Here is a 27,825-nt window from a genome sequence, read left to right on the forward strand (position 1 = left end):
AGTGGATGAGTAAGTAGAGCTGAGTGTCAAAGATCGGCCGTGATTTTATTAAATGGTAGGGCAGGATCAAGGGGCTCGATGGCCTACTCCTGCTCCTAGTTCTTATGTTCTTTCGATTGATGTATACTCTTAGCTAGCATTTTTTGTCAATCCATCTGTAGAAGGTGTCACTATCTTGGTGACTCCCATCCTTCTTGACTAGCTCTTCTATCTTGTCTTTCAGGCTGGTCTTCAGGGCTGCCAGAATTTTGGATCTAATATTGAACAAAACATTAGCATTCTGTCCTTTGTCCATGATTGTCTATCCTCTTGGCCTGAAAAGTGTATCAATTTAATGCAAGACCTGATCTATTCTGCTATGAATATACTTTAGCTGCTGCTTTATAACCTCAGTGTTCAGTTGGTATTCCATTCAAATTACTTCGCAATTACATTCTCCAGAAAGACATCCTCACACTGTAAATGCACTGGTGTATGTCATGTGATCAATAACTTAACATGCTGTGACGAGTTGCAAACCTCTTTTGGCACATTAACCATCACCAATCCACGTTTTAAGCAGGCTCCAGCTGTGTTTGCTGTATGTGATCTGGAACTCCAGATCTTTGTTCTTGCCATTGCATTGGGGTCTCAGAATAATCATCCATTCAATACAAGTATGGTGTAAGCAGATAGCCTCAACTTTACTTTGGAGGGCTTCAGTTTTAGATTCCTGTCTTGAAACATTTTGCACATTTCAGTGAGGTTGTCATGATGTTGCATGGCACATTGTTATTTACATGACATTTTGTGCTGACTTGATGCTGTCCTTCTAAGTTATTCTGCCAGTAGTCATAAACCATTTTGCATCTGTTGTCCTGACTGAACCAACTTGTTGAATGATGTAGAATGAATTTTCAGAATCCTCAGTTGCTCAATCTATCCTGGACCTGTTGTTGAGATTCCTTCCAACTAATATGTTTGTGGGTAAGATGATTCGGTGTAAAATCTTCTGAAACATTAGTATCGTGTTCTTTGTCCATGATTGTCTGTCCTCTTGGCCTGAACAATTTAATGCAAGACCTGATCTAATCTGTCACGATTTACTTTAGCTGTTGCTTTATAACCTCATCATATCAATTTACTTCCTGTGAGTGAGTTTCTCCTTTCTCAGTAAACATCCTCTCACTGTGGGATCTCTTATGCTTAATACAATCCTATCTTTCATTAGATTGCTTTTTAATTGCAGAAATTCACAGGATTCTGCAAGATATCATCACTCTGATTAATAGGCTATTTTTTTCATCTTTGGCCCTAATATTGAAACACATAGCATTCACAAGTTATGTTCACTTGAGTTTCAAAGCATGCCTTCAAGGCTTTCAAACTTATTGCCATCTGTTCTTCGGAGAGATTTATGGTGGAATACACGTTGAAACAATCTCTCTCAACGGTGATAAGAGTGTAACTATTCTTAGCTGTTCCTGCCTATTAAGCAGATCTCTCGCAATTTCATAATTCTGCCACTACATGTGGAAGGTAGACAGTCTTGTTTCAGATCACTTTCTTTTCAAGTACTGGGAGAGGAAACATTGCAGCCATTGTATCTTACCTCATGTTCCTGCAGTGACTTGCTTTTTTTGTTCGTTTTCAGTTTTTTTCACTCATATAAGTGCAGCTTTTCCAGCTGTGATCATTCCTGTGACTCCGTATCATTGTGCTTGTTTGCAACTCTTGAACACACAATTTCAGCTCTCCTCTTGATGCCATGTTATAAGATTTTAAGACAACAGTCTGATCAGTATTGTTATTTATTGAAACTAGTTTCAATGTGGATTCCCCAGTCAGTACTGTGTAGTGGAGGTCACATGACTATGTCATGCCAAGAAACATATTGATACAGTGTTGAATTTTAACCCAAAAAAAGACAGTGGATGGTGTGACACCTCTCTACAAGGCAGCACCTTCAGCTGTGTTTACAGAAGGGCCACCCACAAATTCTCTAAATGGTAAACAAAATTGCTGCTAAATGTCTCTGGCCTTGTCTTCCTCAATTTCTGTTGTTTGTACATTGTGTACTGCTCATTCCTCTTATTAAAAGAACACCCCAAGACACAAAGAAAATATAATCGTTACTCCATCCTCTTCCTTTTAAGAAGTCAAAAATGTCGAACCTTGATTTGCACAACATCTTTGTATTTCACAGCAGCAATATAAAAGATGTGTTCATATGGTCACATTATTTGTAATATAGGTATAATGTGTCCTGATTTCGTGGGCACCTTCTCACTCCTACTCTTGTTTACAAAAGGTGTGTGTTGAAGTTAAAGCTACCCTCAATATGTTTGCTGGCACTGCTGCTCCTTGTTTAGCCAAGAAAGACAACATTTAATTCCTTTCCTATGGTAAGTTTGGTGATGGGATTATTTAATCAAATGTGAGGATTGCTGATGGGGACACTGCCACCTTTCTTCCTCTGCTGTGATATGATATCAAGGGGTTTGGTGAGGTGGTAGTAGCCACTTGTTGAAAGACGCGTAGGACTTGATTGAGGATCTTGCATTGGGAAGGGATGGGAGCAGAGCTGTACCCATACCCTCATAGTCTCCATCCCATGCCTCTTCTCCTATCATCACTCACCTGAGGTTTATCAATAATTCTAGGCTTCAGGTGGATGTAGTACCTGCTGCAACTGCTCCCCAGTGGCACAGCCATACAAATAAAGCTGCTTGACCCAATTGGTCAACGGTTGGGGCTTCTGCTCCCAATGTCTTTGATCCAAAAAAATGGCCACCATTGACCAGTTAAGTGCTTGAGCAGCTCTTCCTTAAGTGATGCAATGCAGAAAACATCATCTCTAGTGTATGATATTCCAGAGTCTTGCCTGATCAACATTAATGAACATAATGGCACACAACACTTCAGCTGTATTCCTGCTCCATCAGCCATTTCCTGATAGGCCTGATCGGCTTTCTTTGAAGAGAAGAGTGTACACAAGTGTGTCTCCTGCATGGCCTGGAAGACCTTGATTTGGCATTGTCTGGCCATTGCACAGCCTGGTATGATATGATGCCAGGATTCCAAATTTGGACAACAAATGGGCAGACAACACATACTTTATTCTCTCAAGAAAATCAATCATGATGCTGCAAAATACACCTTGGTTGCCGTCTTTTTTTTAAACTTTGTATATCACAGTGTCTGGAAGGACTCTGGAGTGCTTTTGGAGGCACTGTGGTAAGCCCCTGGATTTTCCAGGATCTGTTGTGGGACTTTGCAGAACAAGGCTAAATGATTTAGTAACCTGTTCACACAAAGACTTCAGTGGTTATCGGGGTAGCAGTAGCAGTGCTACAATATTGTCTCGTGGCGAGTTAGGAAAGGAACCATCCTTTCCACTAATCCTAGTCATAAACCACTCATGCATAAATGACTCAGTATGTATAACCGTCAGCTCTGTACTTGCCTCCAAGGAATGTGCAGTGCTAATATCTGAGTTGGTAACTCCAAGTCAGATGATGTCATCCGGCCTCTTTAGTGCTGTATTGTTACTCACTTCCTTATTTTTGAGCCTGTTATAGCTGAGCAGTCTGAAAACTCAGAAGGGAAATATTGGCATCAGGGAGATATCATAGCAGGTTGCTCGTTATTCCATGTAGCAAAATAAAGATGTTGGAGGACTGAGAGGAATCATAAAGCAGGAACATGCATTCCTCCTTAATTGTTCTTAATAATGTCAGATGCCGTGAGCCCCATCATAGCCATAAGAGCTATCTCCTCAGTCGGCTCAGGAGACAGAAGCATCCTCGTCTCCTGTCAGTTCTGCTTCGTTCTCTATCGTTGTGTGTCACCTTGTCCTGTGTTACGGTTGTGAGATTTATAATTTTATTATGCTATGGTAAATGAAAGAGGTCATGTGAAAGAATTCAAAAAAGATTTACATGCATGTTCCTGGTTTGGACGGTTTGAGCCCGAGGGAGAGGCAGAATAGGTTGGCTTTGTTTTTCCCTGGAGTGTCGGACTCTGAGGGGTGACATAATAGAGATTTATAAAACCATGAGGGCAATGGATTGATAAGTCATTTTCCCATGGTAGGGGAGTCCAAAACTAGAGGTATACATTTAAGGTGAGGGGAAAGATTTAAAAGAGACCTCAGGGACAACTTTTTCACATAGAGGATGGTGTTTGTATGCAACAAGCTGCCAGAGGAGGTGGTGGAGGTGGGTATATGAATAGGAAGGGCTTAGAGGGAAATAGGCCAAATGCTGACAGACGTGTTTAGGTCAGATTGGGATGTCTCGTTGGCATGGACGTGGATCGAAGGGTATGTTTCCATGCTATATGAAGGTATTACTGTATGACTATGACTGGTTTTGAAGTCTGCCAGACAATAAGCTTGAGTGCTTTGATTGTTAGCAATCAAATGAAGGTTTCTGTTGTTTTATGGGAAGAAGTCGTGAGATATTTGTCCTTTGAGGCAATGACAGTAGTCTCTGAGTTTATAATGAATTGATCCTGAGCCTCTCAAATCCCAGAAAGTTACTGTAGATATTGGGATATAAACAGTTGTCCTGTAAACCAAATTTACTTCTAAGTTGAAATTGGTCAGAACAAGGATAGCTTGTATCTAGGTAGAAATGCTGACGTATTTCACATTCTTGGGGGAACAAAATATATGAAATCACCTTTGAAATGAATTTATAAACTTGCCTGTAAATCAATGAATATCTCAGACAGATAGCAGTTCTGTGTGGTCAGCAGCAAGGAAAGGCAGCTTGATTTTGTGAGTCAACAGAATACCACTCTAGTTAAAGAGACACATCCTAAACCTTTCTATGGATTCTAAGAGATCTGTTTTAGCATGGTCAGATGAGAAAAATTATTGGAAAATACTTTACAATTTGTGGTGAAGTTTTGAAACTATTTGTGAACAGAGGAAAAGGCCTAGAGATAGATAATTACTCAAAGATTTTATTTGTCAAAATATGGAAATGGCATCCCATTGGAAACTAGGAATAACTGTAGACTAAATAAAAACCAAAAAAGAACTGCAGATGCAGTAATTCAGGGACAAAAACAAAAGTTGCTGGAAAAGCTCAGCAAGACTGTGAAGAAAATATCATAGTTAATGCTTCAGGTCCAGTGACCCTTCCTCAGAACTGAATGGTTTCTGAGGAAGGATCACTGGATCTAAAACTTCAACTCTGATTTTTTCTTCACAGATGCTACCAGACCTGCTGAGCTTTTCCAACAACTTCTGTTTTTGTAACTGTAGACTGTCGACTATAAGGAATGTATTTGTACGAGGTGTGTGATGTGTGATATGTAAAGACGGGAAATGTTTCTTTTATAGATTAAGTATGAGTTGCCTGGTAAGACAAAATAGTGCTTAGTCAAGCACGTTTTAATCATTTGCTACTGTGAAAGTTTAAAATTGTAAAATCTTGCTATGTTAATTTTTTGCTTAATAATTAAAAGTTCAAATCTCCTTCTGAAAGTTAGTGTTCTGGGATTGTTACACCTGCAGTTGAAACTACAGAATATTTGCTTTATTGCACTGTGTTGGTTGTCATGGCTGGTGTATGTGGAGACAGTAAGAGAAATGTGTAAAGCTGATGGCATTCGTCAGCATATGAAGATAAATTGTAGTGTTTGAATGGAGGCTTTAGTCCTCAGTACTATGCTCCTGTTTAAGTGATGACTGGTGCTTTGTGGAATGTGAGAGGTTGGTGAAAAAACAGGTAAGCGATGTAATGGAAGGTTGCATTCATTTACCACATGTAAGGTCATTTGACCTCTTATGGTTTGGGTGTCAGATTCTTACATTAAAATTCCAGGGGTTAACCTTGCTGGAAACCTGCTGCCGATTGATTTTGAGGGTAATCCTTGATGGTTTTGCAGCCCCTACAGAATCATAGCATCTCTAACTCTACCTATCTGCACCACCAATACCTCTAGGGCACATTCATTACTTTGGAACCCTCTGTCCTGGTGTTCACTTGACAATTACTTGCATTACACTAATACTTCTGTGCAGCTTTCCTTTTGAGGTACAGCTTTCCTTTAAGAGAGCATGTAAGCTGAAACAAGTGATTGGCAAGCAATGCCTCCGGGATCCCTGCTGCACATAGGCAGCATGGAGAACAAAGGAGAATGAGGTACCCACTTAGCCTAATGTAACAATCAATCAAATAAGGCAGATAGACAGAGATTTTGTCCTGCCCACCTCTAGTTGTCATGGGTTGCTCATGCATCACAATCAAATACCCAAAATCAGTGCAAACTAAATTCTAGCACATAATATTCATTTTACAATTTTCAAAATTTTCAAAATTTTTTGTTCCATGCATTCTTGGACTGTATTCTATTGAGGTATTTTCTAATGAAACTGTTCAGAATGTTGTGAATGTTGCTCATCACCCACTTCTGGAACAAGTGAGACTTGAATCTGAAGTAGGGAAGCTGCCACTGTTCCACAAAAGCATGCAATCTTGCAGATATTTTCCTAATCAACCAGTTCAGAGATGTTATTACATTCATCTGAAGCAGATGGGACTTGAACCCATCATCCTGGTTCAGAGATAGGACCACAACTCACTGCACCACTAGACCCCCCCACCTCATCTTGTATTCTGACATTCTTATGGATACACCCAACATTGTTGAGCATGATTCAAGAAAAGGGCTGCAGTAATTGCAGGATTATCTCATCTGACAGTCATTCTGCAGAACTTCCTTGTCCTGCTAGTTTGTAGTGTCCTCAACTGTATGTTTGCTGCAAATTGTATGCTGCTCTTTACCAAAATGTTTCACACATTGTTAGTAGACTTGGAGCAGTTTAATTAAGCTAGGATGTCTACATCATCTGATGTTTTAACTCACTACATCACAGGCAGGTTTCTACTAGCCAACTCCAGCCATTGGAGTTTTCCCTCTAATTGTCATTGTCTTCATTTTTACTTGGGCTCCTTGCTGCCTTGATAGTTAGGGAAGCCTCACCTTCTCCCCTTGAGTTCAGCTTTTTCATTTATTTTTGACCAAAACTGTAACAAGATCAGGCCCTCACTTCAAAACTGAGTGGTTATTACTCTGTCAGTGTCATGTTATAATGTGCATTTTATTGCTTTTCTGAAAATTGAACTCATGTGGCAACATTTGGCCAATTTGGATTTGTTTTATTTCTGTGGACAGAGCATAATCTGGGCAACTATTGGGATCATGAAGCGTTGTTGCCATCCTGAACAGATTAGTTATGGACGTGGCTAGATTTTAAACATAAGTTTTCAGTGTTTCAGTTCCACTAGCCTTTGTAGTGTCCAGCGGTTTTATCAATTTCTTGATGTCCCGTGGAATAACTGGCGGCTTTGTGAGAGAGTGGCAGCATCCCTATTTCTGGACCAGGTGATGCATGTTCAAGTCCTACCTTCACTAGAGATATGTGACAACATCCCTACACAGGTTGAATAGGAATATACCAACCCTTAGAAACTCCTGCAGTCATTCCCTGTGGCTGAGATGGTTGATCTCCAACTACCACAACCATTTCTCTTTGTGCTAGATCTGATTCCAAGCAGCAAAGAATTTTCCCTGATTCCCAGTGACTCCAGTTTTGCTTGAACTCCGTAATGCCACTCAGGTTAATGCTGCCTTGATCTCAATAATGCGTATCCCCATGTTGAGATTGCATGACTTTAAGAGGTGTATTTTGCCCTTTTTCATGAAGAAAGGTTAAGACAGAGATGTAGAGCAGTCTGTTCAAAGACAATAAAGTAAACAGCTTGTAAGACCTTGGCATTTGTTTTGAAGTTGGAACAATACAAGTTGTCTGAATGAGTAGGGTCAAGCTCCTGCAGAACCTGAATTTTCAGCTATAGTTTTCAACAGTTGCTCAGGTCTTGAAACTGGATGTGGAAGCTCTTAGTCCTCTCTCTGTTCCAGCTAAAAGCTGGGGTTCTCTTCCTGCTGCTAGAATTGTATGTGAGAATATCTATTTTACTGAATTGGCTTTTGCCAATAGTGTGTTTATGGGATGTTACTACATTGGAACAGTTAATTATTAGTAGTTAATGTATGTATTATTTTGTTAAGCATTTGGGTAGAGTCACAGTTATGCCACATCTTTTCTCTTTATTTTGTCTATATTTTAACTGCAGTGTAAAAATTAAGTGTGTTTTACTTAAAATCAAGCAGCTTGACCAATTGAATTGTATTTGGAATACAATGCCCTACATACACTTATAAAATAAGAAAAAAAGTGTTTAGACTATCTTAACATATTTTGAGATCCGTAACACCTTCTCATCCCCACATGAACAGAACTGTTCAGAGGAAGAGTCACCAGACCCAAAACATTGACTCTGGTTTTTCTTCACAGATGCTGACAGACCTGCTGAGCTTTTCCAACAACTGCTTTTGTTCAAAGGCTGAATAGTCTGGGCAGAACTTCAACTGAGTTGTGAGCAGATTATTGTTGAGTACATGCTGCTTTGATAACACAATTAATCACAACATCCATTACTTTGATGATGGAGAGTAGGCTGTTGTTGTGGTAGTTGGCCAGGATGGACTTGACCTGGCTTTGTTGGCAGGGCATATGTGGGCAATTTACCACATTGTTGGTAAATGCCAGTGTAACAACAGTACTGGAACAGCTAGGCTAGTGACATGGCTAACTCTGGGCACAAGTTTTCAGTACAATCGCTTGAATATTGTCAGTGCCCATAGCCTTTGCAGAATCCATTGTCTTCAGCTATTTATTGCTCTTGTGTCAAGTGAATTGAATTGGCTGAAGGCAGCCATCTGTGATACTTCGTACCTTAGAAACAGGCCAAGATGGATTGTTCACTCTACACTTCCGCCTGAAGGCTGTAATTTGGCTTTAACTTTTGCACTGATGTGCTGTGCTTCTCCAAAATTGAAGATGGGAATATTTATTGACAATCCTCCCTCTCCTCTAGTGAGTTGTTTAATTGTCCTCTATCATTCATGACTGAATGTATTAGGAGTCCAAAGCTTAGATGTAATCCATTGTTTGTGAATCACTGAGCTCTGTCTATATTTTGCGCCCCATGTTATTTGCTATGCAGGTTGACAGTTCGTGTTTTGGTATGCCCCGTACTGCTCTCAGTGTTAGTAGGAGCTGCTGATGCTGGAGAATCTGAGATAACAAGGTGTAGAACTGGATGAATACAGCAGGCCAAGCAGCATCAGAGGAGCAAGAAGGCTGACGTTTTGGGCCTAGACCCTTCTTCAGAAATGGAGAAATGGCTCTCAGTGTGTCCTTTTGCGTACATTATTGGGCCAGGGTTGATCCCCTGGCTTGGTGGATTATTGGTACAGTGGCAAAATCTGCTGGGCCATGAGATTACAGATTATGGTTGAACACAATTCTGCCGCTGAAGGCCCACAGTGTCTCGTGGATGCCCGGTGTTGAGATGCTAGATCTGTTTGAAATCTATCCACTACAGCTTGTCAATAATGCCATACAACATTGAGGTTATCCTCAACAAGGACTGTGTGGTTATCACTTTTACCAATACTGACCGTATTGAAGCATCTATTACAATTAGATTGGTGAGGATGACATCATGTACATTTTCCGCCTTATTTGGTCTAGAAAAACCTGCTGCAAACCCCATCCACCAGCTGTATCCTTTTGAATGACTTGGTTGGTCTGTTGTGGTGCTACTAAGTCATTCTTGATGATGTTCATTGAAGTATCCACCCAGAGTTCCTTCTGTGCTATTGCTACTGTCAATGTGTCCTGACAGTGGTGTTCAACATAGAGGCCTGATTCATCAGCAAAGGGAGAGTGCAACAGGTGGTAATCAGAAGGTTTCCTTTTTTATGATTGACCTGAAGCCATGAGGTCCAGAGTCAATATTAAGAACACTCAGGGCAACTCTTCTCCCAACTGTATAACACTGTGCCACCAACCCTGGTGAGTCTGTTCTGCCGGTGGTGATGGTGGTGTCTGGGATATTGTGTGTAAGATATGACTCCATGAGAATCACTCTGTGGGCTTTGCCTGGACTTGTCCGTGGCCCAGCTGCACTTATTTCAGCACAAACAGCCAGATATTAGAGAGAAGGATATTGCAGCATCTACAGCGCTGGGTTGTTGCCGTTTCTGCTGACTAGGTTGATGCTGGATGGTCTGTCTAGTTTCATTCCTTTTATAATGTTACCATTATTGCAACTGAGTAGATTGCTGAGACAATCTCCACATTGCTCTGGATCTGGAGTCACATATAGGCCAGACCCAATGAGGATGGCAAAATTTCTTCGCTGAAGGACATTTGTGCACCAGGTGGATTTTATAACAATTGGCAATGTTTTTGCTGTTACTATTGGCTAGCTCTTGATTCCAGACGTTTTATTAATTGAATTCAAATTTTGCATCTTCCTGGCGAGATTCAAACCCATGTCCTCAGACCATCAGCGTAGATCTCGGAACTAGTGCAGCAACAATATCACTATGCCAATCTGTACAGGTTTTAGCACTTGTTTATAGATAGAATGTTGGTATAATTGAACAGATGCCATGGTAATTTCCTAGAACCATACCAAGATTGAAGGAATGCGGTTATAATGATACACATAAGAAACAGAATTGTTTTGGAGATCTGATTGAAGATTTTACAATTTTGAGGGTAACGTATCAAGGATTAATTTTACTGCTTTGTGAATCAATAACACAGGGCATAAATTAAGGACCAACATAAGATTATGAGGTTAAAGTTTTTTTTGCACTAGAGAACACTATGTTATAGAATGGACAGACTCATATGCCCACTGAAACTCAATTTCTCACAGTCTGCAAGATAAATGAGGAAAAGGATACATATTCCATGGTATGGAGAAAGTCAAGGGAAATGGTAATTCTGGCTCGAAGCTTTCTGTGGGAGAAAGAAACATGAGTCAAGTGGCTTCTTTCATGATCAAATTTCCATAATTACACTTTTGGTACTTGTGTGCAGTGACCTCTGTGGATACGGTATCAGGTGTGGGAGTACCATCATCATGTTCACTCTTGCTGTGCATCACAATCTTATCTCAGTGATTCTTTCTGTATTTACTAGGCCTGAACCTGTTTACAGCACGGTGATCAAACAGAGTGGCCTACCTGAGCCACCTCCAACTCCTAAGGTGTATACCAGTATAACTCGTATCATGCATCCTTGTCTCTCATCTGGTCTCACTCGCAACGTTGTCAGCCAGGGAGTTGGTATAATCTCCAGCAGGTACTAACATTGCTTCAAAAGCTTCAGCATATGCAACCCGCTTGTGCCTAACACAGAATGGTGTGCTGATTAATACCTGCGCCATGGCTGCAGTCTAGCCGAATGTTACCAGCTGGCATGCTTTCACTTTTCAAATTCTGAACAATGAAGTAAAACCAATTGCCATTAAAAAAAATACAGATATGAGAATTACATGAATGTGGTTCCCAGTCCCTTCTCCTCCTCAATGTGCAGGAAATTAGCACATTTCAACCTAACACTTCCCTTGCAATTTGTATAGTGGGTGCAGCACAAACTATTTCCCAACTGGTTCAGTGAATTGATTTAAGGATCAAGCTGCAATGAGAGTAGTATCTGAACATTTGTCTTCAATACATTTTTCCTCACCCACCTCCGACTGCAAGGGAAATACATTTGGAAAATATTAGTTATGATGTAATAGGACTGAAGCTGATCATTGAAGTTATTTGTTCAATCATTGTCACACATCGCATGAATTTGCACCTGTGTATGGATTGTGTGGTAAATCTCAGCATTTCTTTTACTTTCTTCCACTGGAGAGAGAGAACGAAAGCGAATCCTATGGAAGAGGGGGCTCCCCCAGTGTCCATCATGGTAATGAAAGCTCTTTATTAAAACTTAGTAGTGCTTGAATGCTACGTGAATACTGCCACTGTGCCATACTCCTGCTTTCACTGTTGCATAACAAAATTCATGAGGGAATCCAGGCAAATTTCACTGTCAGACAAGTTGTGAACGGCAAAGAGGATATTAAAATGAGATTAAAAATTGATGCCATCTTACTAGCAGGCTCAGTGACCCATAGCATCTGAAGTACATTTCTAAAAAAGCTTCTATGCTTGTATCTATTGTGTCATTCTCTTAGACGTCGCCCCCCCCCGTCAAAATTGTCGTAATTATTTTTCATGAAACCTACCCACAGCTCCAATGTCCTCCAACTATTCCCTTAATTCTAGTTTTTCCAGATCAATGCCCATCTCTTCTGCAACTCCCCATTTGAATCCTTCCACTTAATTTCTGTCCTTCTAGCAGCAATTAGCAGCTGTTGCCAAAAAGTAACAAATTACATTTAATATGATTGCATAGATATGAGCTTTTTTTTTATGTGTGGTATCTTTCCTTTCCACATCCTACAAGATCATCAATCCCTATATTCTCTTCTCAAAATTTTTCTCTGTTGTCCAGCATTCTTACCAATTTAATCCCAGACAGTCTCCAACAATGGTGCCTCTTTCCATTTGCACATTGTCACATCACCTTAGAAGTTCCTTCAAGAATCTATCCTTCTTGACCTCCTCCTTTGCTGCTTCACAGGCACAGAATGGAATTCCCGTTATACACTTGTGTCTCTCAGCTCAGTACTTCCATTACCTCTGAATTGTCATCTGTCTTGGAGAAGATTCAGTTTTGTCCAGCCAAACATCGGATGACCAAAGCCGAAATGTTCAGCCCTCACTTTAATCTACATCCTTGAAAATAAAACCATATCCCAAAATGAACCAGAGTACTCATAACCTTAAACCCTAAGTTAAGTTTCTGAAATAAATAATAAAGATTTACCAATATAGCCTTAGCATTCATAATTAATTCTTCAGTCAACATTAATGAAGAACTTAAAAAGGAAACTTATGAACTGTTAACAATTTAATATCAGATAAGAGTTACATTAACCACTTAACCTTACTACCAACCACAGTGTAAATTCTACAGATGTATTTATGCTAACAACTGTGGCTATATTTCAAAAGTACTTTGTTGACAGAAATGCCCTGAGGTTGTGAAAGGCATTATATAAATTCTTTCTTCTCATTAATAGTAGTTTGTTATAATTTATCATACCAAGATTACAAAATGCTTCCTTTCAAATCCTGTTTGTACATTTTAATGCAAGTTTACAAACAGTTTTTTTATACTTGTGATTACTTAAAATTTTAATTTCTGATCCCAAAATAGCTTTTCTTCTTTTTACGTTATTAAAATTGCTGTGACCCGTGTTGCTTTGATCATGCCACATCAGGTGAACACAGGTCATCCGGTTTCATGATTTATGTAATCTCTTATGGTACTAAAAAGGCACTTACATTCCAGGTTTTCATTCCCTTAGGGCATTTTTCTTAAATCCACTTAAATGCTTTTGAAGTGTAGTCAGCATGTGCATATATAGCAGCAAACACACACATACACAAAATAACCTCATGAACAGCAAATGAAACAAATGGTCAGTCTTTTGATAATCATGTTAAAGAAGAAATGCTTGTCAGGAAATCAGAAGATCAGCACAACTTCAGCTAAGGCTGGTGAAAAATTTCCTCCAACTGAAAAAGTATTTTGAGATAACTCAGGAGCAGTTATCTTCTTACCTAAAATGATAAAATAGCAGTGAAAACAGGTGACTGGAAGTTGAGTCTGAATGACCAGTACTGCATGTATTAAAGTGCTCTATCCATGAGGAATGCACCACTTCAGCCATACTATTAAACATGCAAGCCATGAACACTTCAGATGCCTGTGATTTGGTCCCAAGCAACTTGCACTGGCTTCCCTAGACCTTGCATGTGATAAATTTTGTTAGCAGTATCATTGTGTTCCCTGGTGTGGGAGGGAAAGATGTCGGTGGGGCCTTGCTTGAGTTAAATCAGCATTGTAGTGAAGCTCCATAGCCAAACAATTAAAATGTCTGTTGTTGACTAAGCACAGAGCAGCATTGCTATAAAAATTATGGCAAAATTTCTAACTTGCATCTATGCTTTCCCAAAAAAAGCACTTTCTAGCATGACTTCCTAGAGCAAATTGAGCAGAGGACAGATGGCAATAATGAAAATGATGTTGCACTAATAAGCAAATAAAGTATTAGATTAAAATGCATATCAAAAGATGTTGTATTGTTGAGTGCAATATGTAAGCAGATCCATTTGAGATTCTGTATGTAGTCTAATTACCTAAGCGTTGGGAAAAATCATGTCTTTTCAATAGTGAAAAGTAACCAAAAAAAATTCCATCCAAACATTTTTCATTTGTGAGCCAAATTATTCACAATTGGACTGTCAATGAGTTCCAGTTCATAGGCAGTGAGAACCTGAGTATCTCCAATTCCCTGGCTACGGCTATGCCTCATATTATTTGGCAATAATGCAAAACATTTAATGCTATGTTGAAGATGTTTCACTATTGTATCATGTTAATTATTTGATTCAGACTATTTGCATTTTGGATAGTTGTCAGGGCAAATGAATCCCAACTATCCATCAAAAATATATGGCACTAGAACAAGTGATTTTTTTTCAAATGAATTACAAAACTGGTGATTCAATATAAGCAGTTATTTTCTTTGTGGCATAACTTTACAAGAATGGGAAAATGTATTTTTGATCTTGGGACATTCATCAAATTTTTTTGCTTTTAAAAGTTGAACTGTTCTGAAGGATTTTAGATTTAAAACAAGTAGATAAATTACGTAGAACATGCTAATTAGTACAAATCTTGAACAGCTATAACATGAACAGATGTTACAGAAAATGTTTCTGATTTTTTCCAAAATGTCTCCCTGCTGCATCTGTTCTGTTCTCGTCATACCAAGTTTGTCTCCCGTAAGGCTTCGGGTTCTAATTTGGTCACTTTCTCAGAAATCTCAATTTCAGGTCTTTTGAAGATTGGAATTGTGAAAGAAATAATGAGCCAGGTAACTTTTGGAATACAATGGAGAGGGTTCCAACAAGGAAGGGTGGGTAACAGAGGCACTTCACTGAAGGTTTTGATAGAGTGACTATGGAGAGAATGTTGTGGGGAAAACATAACTAGAAACTATTGATATATAATAACCACCAAAAGATCAAATAGAGGATTCAGAAGGCAGTGCTTTATCCACAAAGTTTTCCGAACTGCTAAATAATATGGGGTATCATTAGAAATTTTGTAAGATTGGGTGAAATGTTGAGCAAAACCCAAGACCATAAAGTCACGTTTTTCAACCAAGGCCCAGGTGTTGAGAGGAGATTCTCAAATAGTGAGTATGAGAAGCCTATTAACATGGATTATTGCTCATTTTCTTCATTGTGACCTAATATCACCTCATTAATGTGCAGGCTGTCATTTTTTCATGCTCCACAAAGAATTTAAATGCCAGGAATTCTTGACATACAAGTCTGAGTGGATACGTAATGAATCCAGCTTACTGCTTGCTCCTCTGGATCTCAGTCTAGGACATCAGTCACAAACATCTCAGAGCACAATCTATGAGTAGAGTCTCCCCAACAACACGACATGTTCCTGATCCACTTCGAATCTGGTTGTGCACATCAACCATTACTTTGGAATGCATCAAAAACTATAATTGGAATGTTGCTGCAAGGTCATTGTGCATGCAGGTAAAAAGAAGCCGGCTCACAGATTAGATCAGGTCGCATCTCATAGCTGCCCACTCTGTCCCTTAGCAGTCACTCACTTTGTGCCTACCTTTTCGGCCTTGTTGTTGTGCCTCACCTAGCATTTTCTGCATTTGTTCCTCAACCAGACCTTAAAGGCTTTCAGTATTTCTCTCTTGCTTTGCTGTTTGATGTAGACACAACGCCAGGCAGCATGTTTTAGTTATCAGCAGACAGAATGATGGATATGTTGGTGTGAAAGTTGCAGCAGCTGCATACACACCAAACATATTGCACATGCATTAATCAAATGGCATGTTTCAAATTCCACGGGGAGTAGTCCTCAGTAAAGTCAAGGGAGACACCCTTCAGGCAATGGGTGCTAGTTTTTAAGTGAAAGGCAGCCCTTATATTAGCCCAGGGGCTTGGTCATGGTCAGTCAGCCATTTGGGATGGTTGGGGTAATGTCTCCTCTAAACTGTGTAGCTGCACATGTATGCAATCCTTCCAACATTATGTGCACACAATCTGTGTGCTGACGTGGATCACAGCATTGACTTCAGATTCCAAATGTTGCTGCTGCATGAACTTCAAAGTTCACACCAAAATACTGGTCAGGGGCTTCAAGATTCTATAGTCCAGGTAGTAGTCCATGGTCATCCCTGTGAATCCATTGCAAACAATGTAATGGAGTGTTATTGATATCAGTTGAGGATTTGGTCTGTAGTGGTTCAGAGCTGTCTTGCTACGTTGTTCCAGAGTTCAGTCCTGGGGTTTGGCTACTAAAAGTCGAGAGTAGGTTCAGCAGGGAAGCTATGGAACTTAATTTTAGAGAATTGGTGGCAAACTGCTAGGATGCAGAGTTAATAACGATATTGTAGGAGCGTAATTCTGTATATAAAGGAACGGGCAAGAGATGAAAGGGTAAGACTTGATGCAGGACAGTGGATCATCAACTATCAGCAGCGCCTCGGCTTCAATGGGGTCATTGGGCTACTAGAACTAGCATGTGTACTCAGTGCACCTGGGCCTGGATGTGTAAAGTGGGCAGGTAAAAATGGATAGGGCGGGGACCTGAGGAAGTTCAAAGCCTGTGGGCTGATGGACAGGGCTACCAGAAGGGAATATTTACATTTAGTGTGGTGTCACCAATAAAGGATGCTGAAACTCACTACTTGAGGAATTACCGGAGTTTCCTTCTGTCTGGTGGAAATTACTTAGTGTGCCATGAAGATGAAAATAGATTACCACATCCACAGTCAGTGGGGTAAATTAGGTTTAGATATATTAGATTTAGACTTAATTAATTTCGTCACTTGTACCTAGGAACAGTGAAGAGTGAATAATGTTCTGATGCAAGTGTTTCATTCTTTGAGGGGCCTTCAAAGTTTAGCATTGAGAGGCCTTTTAGCAGGCAATGTCATCACACTGAAAACTGAAACATGCCTGCAAGTGATACACGCTTTGCGATGTTTAGGTATTAACTTAACGTGTACAGTACAAGCCCTTGCCCCAAGTACTGTTGACTGTGTCATGTGCATGAACAAAACCAGAGGTTTCTGGAAAAGCTCAGCAGGTCTGGCAGCATCAGTGGAAAAGAAAATCAGAATTAACATTTAGGGTCTGGCGTCCTTTCCTCAGCCTACAGCTGTTGCAGAAATTGCTCACTTCACACTGGCCCAACAAATAATGTGTAACACTAAGGATGACTCTTGATTTTATTGTTGCAGCAAGCCACACGCTTGCACATACAAAGTGAACGTTTGTTTACAAACATGATAATTATTTTACATCCGTGCCACCTATATGCTGTCAGAGCCTCTTTTTTCTTTCCCTTATAATATGTCTCAGTGCTTCCACATGTTGCAGCTGGGGTGGTGAACACATCCTGCTGTAGTGCCCTCTAGCATTGGAGATTCATAGAATCACAGAATCCCTACAGTGTCAAAAAGCCACTTGACCCATCAAGCTCACACCAGCCCTCTGAAGAGCATCCCACTCAGACCCAACCCTCATCCTATCCATGTAACCCTGCATTCCCAATAGGCCATCCACCTAGCCAGCACATCCCTGGACACTATGGGGCAATTTAGCGTGGCCAACTTACCTAACCTTCACATCTTTGGACTGTGGGAGGAAACCGGAGCACCCTGAGAAAACCCACTCAAACACTGGAAGAATATGCAAACTCCCCACAGACAGTCACCTGAGGCTGAAATCGAACCTGGGTCCCTGGTGCTGTGAGGCAGCAGTGCTGACCACTGAACTGTCATGCCACCCATTTTAAAAAAAATACGTATCAGATAAGGTAAATGAAATTTGCCGAGTAGAGCAGACTTGTGACCCCGGGGCATTTGTACAGAGAGGGCTCAGGCACTGAGTGTGTCCAGCCCAGAGACAGGTGCACCCTCCTTGTCTTGAACTCGCACAGGGCTGAGTGTGGCATGCAAGATAGAATGGAAGGGTTGACCAGCTCTAGAGTGCCCTAAGAGAAGACTTCTAGGAGACCTGCAGCTGAGTGCATAATGCCTCGTCCCTTATTGAGGAAGAAGCATGTGGAATGAGTTCGAGATTCCTCACCCCTGCCCCTGTCATCTTACAGTTGATATTAAGCTCTAGTGACTTGGATGTGACTGACCACTAGACTATGCAGTGGTGTGCTCATTTTCAGTAAACTCTGAGACTGCTGGAGCTAGCTCTCCATGGCTCCTGCCAACCTATCCATGGAGGTAGCCAGACAATTTCATTTCTGAGGCAGCAGGATCCCAAACATCTTGCTACAGAGCGCAGCCTTTGTGTCAGGTTGTCCAGTGCCCCTGATAGCCCTGCCTGTTGCTCCTGTGTCCATGTGTACCTGTCAATGAAGTCAGAAATAGCTAACACAATGGCTCCTCTGCCTGGCTCTGAACAGGTGCCTATTCACCAACATCCTCCAAGTGTCAAAAACCTAGGTGTTTCTTCCTCGGTGAATTGCAGGGTCAGGAAAGTGAAGTGCTTACCAGCAAGTGCTTACTAAATCTAGCTAGCATACCCACGTAGGCAATAATGCCTGAGCTGATGGATAGTGCAGCCGGCAGCCTTGTCTTGCTTCCCTTGAGACAGGTGTGCTCTCTACCTCAGAGGTTCAGGTGGGGTATCTTGTGGCACTGTCCTCTTAACAATAGAGACCAAGAAGTAGAGGTTGTGGCAATGTTAATAATACATTCACTGAAGGGGTAATGAGAAAACAATATTTGGTTGGTGGGACATGGAAGTTTCAGCATCTTCACAGATCTGGTTCTGGACCTTGTTGCCGTCATGGACCAGGACTCTCTCATTATAGAGGGTGAGGAGCCGAATGCTGGGCACCCTGCCACCTAACCGAACTCTTTCAACCAGTGCTGGTTCAGGTGGGTATCCGGAGTGAGGGAGCAAGCAGGATAGGTAGGATAGAAAAGTTGAAAGAGAAGGAAGATGTTGCTTGCAATAGTGAGAGTGAAAGAGCAGAGACTTGGAGAGATGTGTGAGCGGCATCAAAGATAGAGTGAGTGTGAGGTAGCAGAGAAAAGATAATTTCATCAAAAACAAAGTTGCTGGAAAAGCTCAGCAGGTCTGGCAGTACCTGTGAGGGAAAAATCAGAGTTAATGTTTCAGGTCCAGTGACACTGAGTTCTGAGGAAGCATCACTGGACCTGAAAGGTTAACTCTGGTTTTTCCATCACAAATGCTGCCAGACCTACTGAGCTTTTCCAGCAACTTTGCTTTTGTTCCTGATTTACAGCATCTGCAGTTCTTTTTTGGTTTTTAAAGATAATTGCATGTTCCCTGGTGGAGAAGGTCATTGAACCTTTGCCAATGCAATGCAGTTCTCCATATCATGGAGACTGCACTAACCCAGGTGGTAGCTTCGGACCAGGCTAGCAGTGTGTGGTGACTTGGCTTCCTCTGCCAGTTCTGGGAAGAGTACCTCCTTCCTTTACACCATCTGGCCCATCAAGATCTTCCAAGTCCTGTCAACAGAGCAGGGCACCAATTTCTCCCTCGTATGTGTATCTGGAACAAATGTCTCCAACCATGTAGCGCATCTCTGGACTATCAACACTTGACCAGGTGCACAACTGCTATTTAAATATGGTGTTGCCACCAGCAATCCTAGGGTATCCCAACACTACTGAACACTTCTGCCTCCGACAATTTGGAAAATTGAGCTAGCATTGGATGAGAAGGGTGATATAGGTGGTTTGTTTTTAATGAGGTGAGATTGAGATGAGAGTACGAGAAAACCTACTAGGCCTCGCACTACAAGAAGCTCAATGAAAATCACACTAAGCTGATTTCTGGTAGCATTCAGACCAGCAAGATGTTGAAGTGAAAAGTTAGATACGTTTAAGTAATAGTGAAACAAGTGTTGAGAAGTAGGGAATAAAGGTTTAAGCAGATAAAATTTATTTGCAAAAGGACAGGATGCCCGTGTGGAGTATAAAACCAGCAGTTTAGTTGGGTCAAATGTCCTGTACTGTATATCCCATGAAATTCTTTTCACTGTAACAATGGTCTGTTCAGTTCTGAACAGTTAATACTGTCAGAAGGCCCAAGTACAAGATTGGGTCCAAGTTTCATTCCACAATTTAAGAGGATAAACCAGGTTGATACTCAGTACAGTGCTTCCCCTCCCCCCACTGCATCACAAAACCAGCCCAGCTCGTCCCCTCCCCCCACTGCATCCCAAAACCAGCCCAGCCTGTCTCCGCTTCCCTAACGTGCTCTTTCTCTCACCCATCCCTTACTCCCACGTCAAGCCACACCTCCATTTCCTACCTACTACCTCATCCCACCTCCTTGACCTGTCCATCTTCCTTGGACTGACCTGTCCCCTCCCTACCTCCCCACCTATACTTTCCTCTCCACTTATCTTCTTTTCTCTCCATCTTCGGTCCGCCTTCCCCTCTCTCCCTATTTCTTCCAGAACCTTCACCCCATCCCCCTCTCTGATGAAGGGTCGAGGCCCGAAACGTCAGCTTTTGTGCTCCTGAGATGCTGCTTGACCTGCTGTGTTCATCCAGCTTCACACTTTGTTATCTTTGATACTCAGTACAGTACTGAGTGAATGCTGTACTGCCAGAGACATAAATATTCAAATCAAATGTTAAATTGAGATTGAATCCGGTTACTTTAAGGGACATATCCAGTGTTGCCTTTCAAAAAATGACGTCGCTGTTCTCTTGATTTTCTCTATGACATTTATATCACAGCCAACACCATTAAAACTGGTTCTATTTACTAATTTTTGTCGGACTTTCTTTGCACATTTGCCACGTAGCAACAATGACTACCTCTGAAAATTAACTAACTGGCTGTGATGTGGTACTAGGAATTCTGAAATTGTGGAAGATGCCATATTTCATTCGTTTGTAATTTCACAATTGATGTGAGTGTCATGGTAAGGTTTCCTCACTTCATGGACTTTTCTTTTCATTGGTGTTAATAGCTACATAGAATGTTGGTATACTTGTTTCCAAGAAGCCAGTCTACATCCTGGACTTGACTTTGAAATAAAGTAAGCATCACTGGATTATTATAGGATAAAAGGACTATGGCAGTTCCCAATGTACAGTTATGGACATGCAAAAGCCTAGGACTGTAGTTGCAAGCTAATTTGGACATTGAAGGAGTGAAATTGCAGTTATGTAATGTTCTGAATTGAACGTTGGGGCTCAATTGGACAATTGAATGGCAGTCTATAACTCCAAGCAATTATAGGTGAGATTATGGTATACTGGTAATGTTGCTGGACTGGTAATCCAGACTAATCTTCTCATGCCCACATAGAAAAGAGCATGATTGTAGCATAGTGGTACTGTCCCTACCGTTGGGTTAGAGGTCTGAATTCGAGTCCAAACTGCTTGAGTGGCGTGCCATTACATGTTTTTACAGGTTGATTAAAAAATACCCATAACTCCAAGTCATCAAACAAATCTTGCGATTTGATAAAAATTACTTGCTCAGCAGTTTGTTTCACTCCTCAATTATATGTAATCAAACTGACTGCCCTGGCAAATTTGCATTGTGCAGCAATTCACAGCAGCTTGACTGTCATATCGAACTCAAAACATTAACGCTGTTTGTCTCTCCTCAGGTGCTGCCAGACCTGCTGAGTTTCTCCAGCATTCTCTGTGTCTGTTTCTGATGAATTCCCCTGTCGATCTTGGAAATTAAGTGCTGTAGTAATGAGCTGTGGAAATGTTATTTACTTTCAGGGTTCCTGCACAAGAAGTGTGGACAATGTGGTAAAAAGTGCAAATATCAAGTGGATTGGCATTAGGGAGAATTCTGCTCCTGTCTTGCTGTCTCAGAAATTAAGTTTTGGGCCAGGGAACCATGGTCAATCTTCCAGATCTGTTGTCAGTTAAAGGCCCTGAAGTGTTCAATTAGAGATCCTCATCCCACCTGGGTTTCAAATAACTTAGACTCAGGAAAGACAAGAGCTGGGGCAAGGAGACCTGTATTCAAGTCCCACATGCTGCAGTGGTGTGTCATGCCATCTCTGCACAGGTTGATTAGAAAATATCCATGTTGTAATTTGAGAAAAGCTCAACCATATTAGCCATATGTGGGGGTACTTCTGTAGGGCAGTGATAATGCCCCTATATCAGGACCAGGAGGTCTGGGGTGAAGTCTTACTTGTTCCAGAGGTATGTAATAACATCTCAGAACAGGTTGTTTAGAAAATATCCAACAATAAAGAGCTGGCCTACCTAATTGGCAAACCAGTGCAGCAAGCTATCAGTTTGAGGAGAGAGTCCCTTGATTTTCATTAATTTATTACCAGGAATAATGAGGCAGGCTCTGACAGCTTCCCTCCATTAGTTATCACTTCCAAACCCGATACCACTCACTTCCTGTGACCCCAATCTTAGAATACTATCATCCTGTCTCCTGATCTGTGGAACACTTACTTTTCCCACCTCTGATCCTCCATGTGGGGATTGATGAGTGGTGTCCTGGCAGAAAACTGTCAAGTTCTGGAAATGCCAGCCCTGGCAGTTCCAGGTGTTGAGATTTCCTGGTTCTGGCTTCAGAATTTTGTCAGAAAGCCTGCTGACAGCCAATCAACAGCCTTTTGATGTAAGATCTGGCACAGTTCTTGGATGCGATACACTCTTTACAAAATATTCCCACCAAAACAGGAACGTTCTGCCTACAGTGTCCGAGACTATAAATTGGACAGATTGAACTCAGATGTTTTGAGTCTGTGCCCTGTATTTAAAGAGGATGTGGATCTCCTCTTAGATGTTGTTTTGGGTTCTTTGCTGTTCCCATTCTTTTCCCTTTATATTGCAAAGACAGCAAGCCACATTAAGAAATGTTTCAAATGTATTTAGGATCACTTTTCAAACACTATTCAGCCTTAGAGGTAGAATTCCAAATAGAGTTTGGAGCTTCTAAAATTAAAAGCCAAACAATATTGACAAAAGGCCATTGTAAAGTAAGTTGTGAGTCTCTGTAAAACAATAATGAGCCATAGAAAATCACTGTTAAAATAGAGTGGATTCTCAAGTTCACCTGGGCCATCTCCAACACATCCCTCACCTTCCTGGACCTCTCAGTCTCCATGTCAGGCAACCAGCTTGTAACTGATGTCCATTTCAAGCCCACTGACTCCCACAGCTACCTAGAATACACCTCCTCCCACCCACCCTCCTGCAAAAATTCCATCCCCTATTCCCAATTCCTCCACCTCCGCCGCATTTGCTCCCAGGATGAGGCATTCCACTCCTGCACATCCCAGATGTCCAAGTTCTTCAAGGACTGCAACTTTCCCCCCACAGTGGTCGAGAACGCCCTTGACCGCGTCTCCCGCATTTCCCGCAACACATCCCTCACGCCCTGCCCCCGCCACAACCGCCCAAAGAGGATCCCCCTCGTTCTCACACACCACCCCACCAACCTCCGGATACAACGCATCATCCTCCGACACTTCCGCCATCTACAATCCGACCCCAACACCCAAGACATTTTTCCATCCTCACCCTTGTCTGCTTTCCAGAGAGACCACTCTCTCCGTGACTCCCTTGTTCACTCCACACTGCCCTCCAACCCCACCACACCCAGCACCTTCCCCTGCAACCGCAGGAAGTGCTACACTTGCCTCCACACCTCCTCCCTCACCCCTATCCCAGGCCCCAAGATGACTTTCCATATTAAGCAGAGGTTCACCTGCATATCTGCCAATGTGGTATACTCAATCCATTGTACCCGGTGTGGCTTCCTCTACATTGGGGAAACCAAGCGGAGGCTTGGGGACCGCTTTGCAGAACACCTCTGCTCGGTTCGCAATAAACAACTGCACCTCCCAGTCGCAAACCATTTCCACTCCCCCTCCCATTCTTTAGATGACATGTCCATCATGGGCCTCCTGCAGTGCCACAATGATGCCACCCGAAGGTTGCAGGAACAGCAACTCATATTCCGCTTGGGAACCCTGCAGCCCAATGGTATCAATGTGGACTTCACCAGCTTCAAAATCTCCCCTCCCCCCACTGCATCCCAAAACCAGCCCAGCTCTTCCCCTCCCCCCACTGCATCCCCAAACCAGCCCATCCTGTCTCTGCCTCCCTAACCTGTTCTTCGTCTCACCCATCCCTTCCTCCCACCTCAAGCCGCACCTCATTTCCTGCCTACTAACCTCATCCCACCTCCTTGACCTGTCCGTCTTCCCTGGACTGACCTATCCCCTCCCCACGTATACTCTCCTCTCTACCTATCTTCTTTTCTCTCCATCTTCGATCCGCCTCCCCCTCGCTCCCTATTTATTCCAGAACCCTCACCCCATCCCTCTCTCTGATGAAGGGTCTAGGCCTGAAACGTCAGCTTTTGTGTTCCTGAGATGCTGCTTGGTCTGCTGTGTTCATCCAGCTTCACACTTTGTTATCTTGGATACTCCAGCATCTGCAGTTCCCATTATCTCTGGATTCTTCAACTGTCAGGCTGTTCTGTGGTGGCATCTGCCAAACTGGTGGTTGTTAGGGCATGAATGATAAATTCATGTGACATTATGTTGACGTAAATCCATCTTTTTTCTGCTGCACTGTTGCCGGGGGGGTGCAATTCATACTGTTTCAAATCTGGCAGAATTAAAGAGTTCATAACTCAATGGGCTTATGTCCCAAACCAGCCCTGCATGAGTCTGCTATTTCATGCAATGACCAAACAGTTTAGAATTCTGTTTTACATTACTCTAAGTCTTCAATAATCTAGTACATGATTACAATCTGGACCATGTAGTTGTAATTGAAGATGCTGGAAAACCACTTTTCATGGAGCATTTCCATCTGAAATGTGACAAACTCTTCCTAGGCAGAGGTGAAGGGGATTCTCAATGGAGTGCTTTGTTCATACGCTCAATGCCAGTTTCGGAGGAGTGGATGAAGACTCCAGCCTGTACAGTACCTCACAGTAACACTTGCGGAGTCTTCAGGCTTTTATACCCCATCTTTGTCTGACTTATGACAGAGTTTGTCATAACTGTTGACATTTTCAGCTCCTGTTCTTTGTATGTGTGACAGTTATTTCAAACCTTAATTTGCTAAAACCAAGGGATCCCTTTGTTTTATAACTTTCTCTCTGATTTGCATTCTCTGGCAAACAACTGACCTGCCCTCAACATTGTTAAATATTGAAAAGACAATGTTTTTTAAATGCATGTTCCCAGTACTCACCAGTTTAGTCATTGAAACTTTGTAAATATAGATGCATTTGTGCTGCTGCCCAAAGCAGACTGAGATTATAACAGATAACAAGGTATAGAGCTGGTTGAACACAGCAGGCCAAGCAGCATCAGAAGAGCAGGAAACTGACCTTTCAGGCCTAGACCCTTCTTCAGGCCCAAAACGTCAGCCTACCTGCTCCTATAATGCTGCTTGGCCTGCTGTGTTCATCCAGCTCTACACCTTGTTATCTCAGATTCTCCAGCATCTGCAGTTCCTACAATCTCTGAGTTTATTATAGCACAGGTTTTAAGAGGCTGTTCAGAGATTAGGAGAATTATGGAGCTATTAAATCTCATGACACTTTTCTAAACATGAACTTGGATGACACTAAGTGTGGAGCCTGCAGCACGTTCATAACATACCATACAAGCAGCAGAGAAAGGCAGAGTGAAGAACAAGAGTACCAGAGGGGTTTCAGTGAACAACCATGTTTACAGTCAATGTTTCTTCATCCATGACGATCACTCAAAATTCAACAGTGAAATGGCAAGGATGTCAGAAAGTCCAAAGGAAAATACATCCTGTAAGGTAATGTGATGTTGAAACCTTCTTATTTAAGTTACTATATATTCATTCAAAGAAATGCCTTATTTATTTAATTCACTTCCCTCAAGCACAACTGACGATTTATGCACTCTCACATATTGTGTAAGAATTTGCATGGTCTAAAAGCACTGACATTTTGTTCAATAAATTAAAAATTCTATCAGAATTACTGTAAGATTTTGCATTCTTCCTTTTAAGGGATCGGTTGACTTTAAAAGAGAGTCAGTTCTATTTGCTGCAAGATTTGAACATGCCATTTATGTAAATCTTCAAAATAAGGGACTTACTCCCGTATCGGTTCTAAATCTGAGATTGTTTCCAGTACTAAATATGTGTGTTCAAGATAACTCCACAAATGAAAAACAGTATTCACAAACGATGTATTTATTTTTTGGAAAGAAATCAATTTGTTGATTAGAGTAAACCGGGGAAAGTTACTGCACAAGTCAATTTGAAGGGATGGATGAAATCAGGGCTACTAGTGAAAGTTACATTTCTGGTGACTTCCCAGTTCTGAGAATATTCAAGCACATAGCAATTGGAGTCAAAACCAAATCTAATGCTCTTTTTTTCTTGTAAGGAAAACTGTCCTTGTGTAGCTGGTATTGAATCAGTAGCGTAGGTTTCATGTTTTGTCCAGATAAAGTCATAGTGTCTTAGAGTTGTACAGCATGGAACCAGACCCTTGGGTCTAATTCGTCCATGCCGACCAGATATGCTAAATTAATCTAATCCCATTTGCCAGTATTTTTCCCATATGTCTCTAAACCCTTACTATTCATATACCCATACAGATGCCTTTCCCTTTAGCGGAAACCCTCCAACCCTGGCAACATCCTTGTAAATCTTTCCTGATGTTCAAATACTATTTCAAAGAATCATGTGTCTTCACATATGGCACATTCTAAATAGTGTATCAACTGTAAACTATTCTTTCCAGGTTTTTCTTGTAATTATGAAATTTACTAAATGCCTTTTGTATCAAGTTTATTGCAGCTACCAAATTGAAAACTAACACAATGTTAAAATATCCTCAGAACCTCTGTTGATAAAAGTGCTGAAGTGGGCTAAACAAGAAAACTGATTAAAGCAGCATTCGTACATTATTGCATCAATTAAGTATCTGGTATTTTTGACCTCACTAATTTTAATCGAAAAAAGCATGAATTAAAAAAAGGAGGAAAATGTGCGTGAAGTACAAATAAATTTATCATCATTATTTAAGGTTATTCAGCATGCTAATATCCATGTAAAATTAGATTGACTAGAATTGGTTTAAAGGAAGGAGAAAAGGCTTATTAATATTTCTTAAGAGTGTGTTATCTTAATTAATGAAGAACTGGTTAATATTTAAAGTTTTGGCAAAGATCTATAGCTCGGGTTGAGGCTGAGATTGTTGACTTCTCACCAAGCTGGCTTGTTCTTGTTCAGATGTTTCATCATCAGTGGAGCCTCCGATGAAGCGATGTTATTCTACTCCACTTGGAATTTATACTGTCTGGTCTGTTATGGTGAGTAGTGAAATTTCTGGTATTGATCTGTTTGGGTTTGTACATGGGGTCCAATTCTATATGTTTGTTGATTTGCATTATGGATGGAGGACCAAGCCTCTAGGAATTCCCAAGCAAATATCCCCGCAACTTCATCAGCAAATGCTTACTAAACAGACAACAACAGGAGGACACAGGATGCCCTAACACATTGGTCACACTGTCCTACGTCAAGAACATATCAGAACTGATAATGCGACTCCTAAGACCACTAGGTATCATGGTGGCACACAGCCCACAGCCACTCTATGACAAACACTCGCAAGAATTAAAAACTCCATTCCCACAACAAGCAGAACCGACATGGTTCACAAAATACCATGCAACGACTGCCACAAACATTATATCGGACAGATAGGAAGGAAAGTAGCCACCAG

General features: G+C 41.4%; 1 protein-coding gene across 9 annotated transcripts in view; it reads left to right on the forward strand.

Annotated features, from left to right (window-relative positions):
* The window catches only part of dlg3 (discs, large homolog 3 (Drosophila)), a 483,556-nt gene that overhangs the window by 312,769 nt on the left and 142,962 nt on the right, over positions 1-27,825 (forward strand). Inside the window, exon 1 of one of the 9 annotated variants that reach the window (XM_048544766.2) lies at positions 25,862-25,880. The exons of the other annotated variants lie outside the window; for them this stretch is intronic. The gene's annotated coding sequence lies outside the window, so the exon portion shown is untranslated. Of the gene's footprint in view, positions 1-25,861; positions 25,881-27,825 lie in introns of those variants that run through there. 9 annotated transcript variants of the gene reach the window in all.

This window comes from Stegostoma tigrinum, chromosome 15, assembly GCF_030684315.1.
Source record: "Stegostoma tigrinum isolate sSteTig4 chromosome 15, sSteTig4.hap1, whole genome shotgun sequence".
In the NCBI taxonomy this organism is placed as follows: Eukaryota; Metazoa; Chordata; class Chondrichthyes; order Orectolobiformes; family Stegostomatidae; genus Stegostoma; species Stegostoma tigrinum.